This window comes from Phacochoerus africanus, chromosome 7, assembly GCF_016906955.1.
Source record: "Phacochoerus africanus isolate WHEZ1 chromosome 7, ROS_Pafr_v1, whole genome shotgun sequence".
NCBI lineage: Eukaryota > Metazoa > Chordata > Mammalia > Artiodactyla > Suidae > Phacochoerus > Phacochoerus africanus.
This window is the reverse complement of record NC_062550.1, coordinates 6,040,051-6,046,086: the sequence shown is the minus strand read 5'-3', so window position 1 is coordinate 6,046,086 and position 6,036 is coordinate 6,040,051.

The window sequence follows — 6,036 nt, the reverse complement described above, 5'->3', positions numbered from 1 at the left end:
AGCGCGGTTGAGTAACTTCAGCGTCATGCAACGGAGAGGGGGCAGTATGAACTCTGGCCTGACTGGTGCCACTGTCCCTCCTGCGCTCCTCACCGTGTGACCCGTGCTGAACGTCTTGGCAGCATCACCCCGTGTTCAACCGCACAGCCCTCGTTGCTCTGTGCTTTCCTCCCTCGCTCTCTGCCTGGTCCATTGCAAACTGGCTGTGCTGAGCTCACTTCCTCCTCTCACATCCTCTTTCTCGGCTGATGACCAGTGCTCGGGCCCCTGAGAAAAAGCCCACACTCCATCGCAGCCCCGACAACAGCCTGCCACTTAGAACGTCCCAGATTATTAGCCTTTGAATGAATGAACCAGCATAAAAATTCCACCAGCCCCCCCCCCCCCATCTGACCACCTCCTGGGATGGCGCCCAACTTCCCTGTTGCTCTGGGGACCAGGCTGATCTGCCCCTCCTGGCCCGAAACCCCCTCCACTTGTCCACAAGATCTTACCCTTTAAGCCAAGACACTGATCTGGTGGTTCTGCCCTCTCTCCCCTCTCCCCAGTCAATCCCATCAATTCACATGCTCTTACTTCTCCTATTATCTTAAAACTAAAAGCAGAGAGAGAGAGAGGAAATCAAAAAACCTCTTAGGACCCCTTTGCCCCCTCCAGCTACTGTTGCCTCATTTCCTCCCATTCCCTTCACAGCAAAAGTCCACCAAGTGTCATTTCTCCAAGCTGTCGACAGTCTCTCGCCTCCCATTTTCCTTGAAAACCCATCTAATCAGGTTCTTGCCCTTGTCTCCACTCTTCCCCCTAATCTGTCATTTTGCCCTCCCCCCCTCAGTGGCTCCCCATTGAACTCAGAAGAAAAGCCCACCCCCGCTGTTGCAGGGAGGGGATGATGCGGATGGAAGAGCCCACAGGCCAGCCCTGCTCTGGCCTCAGTTTACTTATCTGCAAAGTTCTGCCTGGGGAGCCTGGCCACCCTGGGACACCGGTTGAAGTCTGGGAGAGAGAAAAGCATCCTTTTTCTTTGGCGTGGGCTCTGGGCATGTTCTCTTCTGCGCTAGGAGTAGGGAGTGTGTAGACAGAGCTTTAAGATGCCTCGCCACCCGGTGAAGAAAGGGCCCATCCCAGAACAGAGGCAGGCAGGCCAAGCCCTGAGACACACACAGGGGAACATGACAGCCCCGGAGCCTCTGGGTCCCTCGGGCCCTCTGGGCCTGATCTGACTGGCCCTTGGCTTTCCCATTGTACACTTTGGTTTAACCAGAGGAGCTGGATTCTTTTTTCCTATACAAAGAAGAATCCTAATTGATACAATCTTTCACTACAGCACTTGCTGCTCCACCCATAAGCAGGCTGGAGCCTCTCCCATTTTAATAAAACGCACAAGAAAACAAAAAGCAAAACAGAGGCCCTCTGTTCACCCCGTTACCTCCCATCCTCTCCTGCCTTCCACCAGAACCATCTCCACTTGCTTTTTCGGATCCTTCCCTCCCCAGTGCCACCAGCCTCTTCTCACCTGCCACCTATCCCCTACTGAGGACAGAGTCCCTTGCCAGAGTCATAGCGAGCTGCTTATGGCCAAATCTTGATACTGAAGGATGAATAACAGTATTTTCATTGAGCTTAATAAGTTGGGAGGTGTTGGTTTGTGTGTCTGATTTCTTTTATGGGTGTTAATGAATTAGAGAGACATATTTGCTTTATCTGTGTAATCAGAGAATAAACTCAAGCCCTGGGCTGGAGGCCTGGGAGGGAGGCAAGAACTGCACTGCCCAGAAGAAGGGCCAACTCATGGCAGATGCACAGGACCCCGGGGCGGATGAGGCCCCTTCAGGAACGAAGTGTGGAGGTCCCACCCTCAGTTGTCCAGGAGGAGGATCCACAGAGAACATCCACAATGGCTGAGTAGCCAGGTGTCACCCAGGAGAGGCAGTCAAGCCCCGTGTCCCAGCCAAGGACCAAGGTCAAACCTCTAAATGCAGTGACCTCAGCTGGTCTTGGGAGATGGTCACAAATGTGAGAGGGTATAGAAGGTCCATCCACAAAGCCCTGGGGAGAAACTACGACAAGGACAGGAAAATCCCTACGAGGGACTACAAGCCGGGATGGAACTGATGCCCATGGTCTTGACATTTTCGAAGAGTTTTAAAGAGATGGAGTCGGTCTCAGATGCAGCCTTAAGAAACCTGTAATTGTGGTTTAAATTGACAGGGGATTGGAGTTCCCTGGTAGCTCAGTGGGTTAGGGATCCAGTGTGGTCCCTGCTGTGGCTTGGGTTGCTGCTGTTCAGGTTCGATCCCTGGCCCAGGAACCTCTGCATGCTGCGAGTGCAGCCAAAAAAAAAAAAAAAAAAAAAAAAAAAAAAATTGACAGGGATTTACTTACTCAAGTTTGTAATCAAGGTTTGGAATACTCGAGAAACGTTGGATTTCTAAGGTTTCTTTATGAGCTAGAAGGGCTTTAGGGTCCACATAGTTCCAGGGACTGAGATGGCCTGAGAGCAGCAGTTCTATCAGCAAATGCAGTGGGTGGTTTACAGGCTGCCCCTCTGCTGCTGGTGGCATTTGACAGTTGTCCATGAACCCTCTGTGCCCTTGGCCTCCAGCCCCTCTGACGCATCATCCTCTGGTGGACTCTTTGTCTTCAAACCATCCCTGCCACACACAGGAGTCCCTGGGCCCTTTTCCAGCCCCCTCTCTCCTTGCCCTGTACTTGGCCCAGGTGTCTTGCACACATGCGGCCAGGCCTCCATCCCATCCTGGCCGCCTTCCAAAGCTGAGCCCTTGTCTAGCCCGCAAAGGAACTGCAGGTACCCAGAGCCACCATCCGCTCAACCTCTTGAAATGGCAGCATCAACACACACAGGCCCTCATTTCTCCCCAGTCCCCCGCCAAGTCTTGCCGATTTCACATTCTCATGTCTCAAACACCGCTTCTCCTCTCTGTCCCTCTGCAGCAGCCCTCAGCCAGCCATCAATCCATCACCCGGTCCTTTCTGAGTACTCACAATCTTTGTGGTCCTACAAGCAAGATGGACCCGGGCTGCCATTCGGAGCCCAAGCCAGCACTTCTCACCGTTCTCGGTGGACTGGTTAAAATGCAGATTCTGATGCTACGGGGCTGAGCTGGGGCTGTGACTCTGCATTTCTAAGAGGCTCCCAAGCAATGCTGCTGCTGGTCCCAGATTCACTCTTTGAGTACCAGCTCCTAGATCACACAGGTGGGTTTTTTTGGTTGATTGGCTGGTTCCATATACTACACACCTGTAGTATATGGAAGCTCCCAGGCTAGAAGTCAAATCGGAGCTGCAGCTGCCAGCCTACACCACAGCCCAGGCAATACTGGATCCAAGCTGAATCTTCGACCTACACTGCAGCTTGTGGCAATGCTGGATCCTTAACCCGCTGAGTGAGGCCAGGGAGTGAACCCCCATCCTCATGCAGACAAGGTTGGGTCCTTAACCTGCTGAGCTGCAGTGGGAACTCCTACACAGGGGTTTTGAGTCTTGCCAAACAGAGTGAGCAAGGGGACATGGAGGGCTCAGGAAGTCTTTTGACCCAATTCTCCAGGGCAAAGGCAATATGCTGTAGTTTCTTTCATCAAATCATCTTCCCTAGAACAGGGCTTCTTCTCCTATTACTGGCTGGATCAGGGAATTTCCCAGCATGCTTAGGGAGCTTCCCGAGCTTGGTAATTAAGATGCCCAAGGCTGTCACCCCAAACACCCCTGCCTTCAACCCCTTTCTCTAGCCCTGCCTCTGCCCCCAAAATGGCTTTGGCCTGGCCAGCTCTGTGCCCCTCACCAGTAGCTCCTGTTTCTAAAATATTTTCTTTCTGAACTTCCCAGAGCTCCCAGGGCTGAGGATGAGGTCCAGCCCCTTCACACTGCCCTGCCCTGCTCACCTTCCCAGGCTCCTCCACTCCCTTCCAGCCCAGGATTCACAGATTTGCTCCATCCAAGAGGACGCATCTTTTCCCTTCTGCTTTTCTGCTCTCCCACGTCTAGTCTTCAGCCTAAGAATGTCCTTCCTACTCCTTGACCAACCCTCTAACTTCTTAACAGGATTTTACAGTTACCACGTTCATTTAATTTCTAGGCAAGCTTAGGAAGAATATATTATTTTGACTTTTTTTTTTTTGGCTGCCCTACAGCAAATGGAGTTCCTGGGCCAGGGATCAGATCCAAGCCACAAGTGTGACTTACACCACAGCTGCGGCAAACACTGGATCCTTAATCCTCTCTGTTGGGCCGGGGATTGAACCTGCATCCCAGCGCTCCAGAGAGGCTGCTGATCCCATTGCACCACAGCCAGAAGTCCTATTTTGACCATTTTATAGATGGAAAATCTGAGGCTCAGAGAGGCTTGATCACTTACCTCAGGTCACACAGCCAGGAAGGCACTGGGTAAGAATTAGAGCTAAGCCTATCTATCCTTCTGTTGGGCCATCAGCATTTGGCCCAGCATTTGGTTGGTTTTGTTCAGCATTTCCTCGTGAGCCATACTTTGATGCAGGGTTATAGAAGCTGTGTTGTGAGCCCAGAGGAGGTTCATCTATCTGTTCCGTTATGAGCTCGTGGTGGCCATCTCTTCCCAGCTCGTGTTCAGTGATACCACATTGGCAGCATGAAAGTGGCTATGGCGGAAGTCTTTACACCGGGGAAATTGGCAAATGCTACAAATTGGGGCTTCCTTCCCGGATCACAAGGGGTTAGGCATTAGCCAGTGGATCGCTACCGCTCAGCATGGTCTGGGAGCCAGGGACAGGCTTCTGGAGGGGTTGATACCATAGCTGAGCCTGGCAGGATGGGTGGGCAAGCCTTCACCTGGAACATTCTCCCTTCCTGCTTAAGTCTCACACCAGAGTGAGTAAGAGCCCCTGGTCTATTCTAGAAGGGAAGCAAGCAGCTTCAGAGGAGAATGCTAGGAATGCAGAAGGGAATCTAACTGGAGGGCAGAGCAGGTACAAGGGTCCCCTAACCTCGTACTGTCACCTGGGAAAAACGGTTTATCCTGCCGACACTTGGAGGCCAGCGGTGCTTTGCGTGCAGGAGAGAGATGCAAAGGAACATTTGGGGGGAAGAGCTCCCCAGTGGCAGCGGGGAGGAGGAGGGGATGGGAAGGGGGGGGTCGATGAGGAGGCCACTGAGACACCCACGGAGGAGAGGCTGAGGGTGCAGAGGGAGCCGCCTGGGGGTGGCTGCAGGTGAACCGGCCAGCTGTGAACTCCACGAACCTGGTCGCTGACAGGTACCATGGGATGGTGAGAAGCATCTAAAAGGAAGCTTAGATTTCTGGTCTGGGCCCCTGGATGCCAGCCACTGAGAGAGGAAACCTGGGCTGTGGATGGTTTTGGGGGGGAAAGATACCAAACCCAAGTTAAGATGTGTGAGATGCATTTGAGGCACATGTACCATCCCGAGGGGAGGTGGTCACAGGCAGATGGACTTCAGAGCTAGAGCTCCAAGGACAGGGCTGGGCTGGAGATACACAGTTGGCTTATAGTGTTGGACATGCGGACTGAGCCCCAAGGGGAACCAGGGTTCAAGGGCCCCACGGGAGTTGCCTGATATTTTCCACCAGGGTGGCGGAGTGTTTTGTTTTTTTTTCCTCTTAAAAACAATGAGAGCTTCCAGTTTCCAGCCCAGCACGTAAAGAATTTGGAAGCCATCACTCCCATTCTCACAAGAAAAAAAATCTGAGCACACTGCAAATCAATATCTCTTCTCAAATCCATCAGAGAACAGGTCATAGGGCAAACCAGCTGCCAGAGAACCAGATAGAGAAGTGGAGAGAGGCTCACAGCTGCCCCAGAGCAGAAGCCACAGTGCCAGCAAGTGCTGGCAGGGCACTTCCACTTCAGTGACAGGTGCTGGAGCCTCAGAGTAGAGTAGCTTCAGGGGACCTGCTCTTTCACCCTGTGCTCTGCGGGGGCAGGGGGGGGGGACCAACCACGCTAAATACACCATGAACATTCAGTTCCCTGTGATGTAGGGAAAGTAAAAATTGTCTCCTGTCCTCTTAGGATTTTCTGCTAGGAC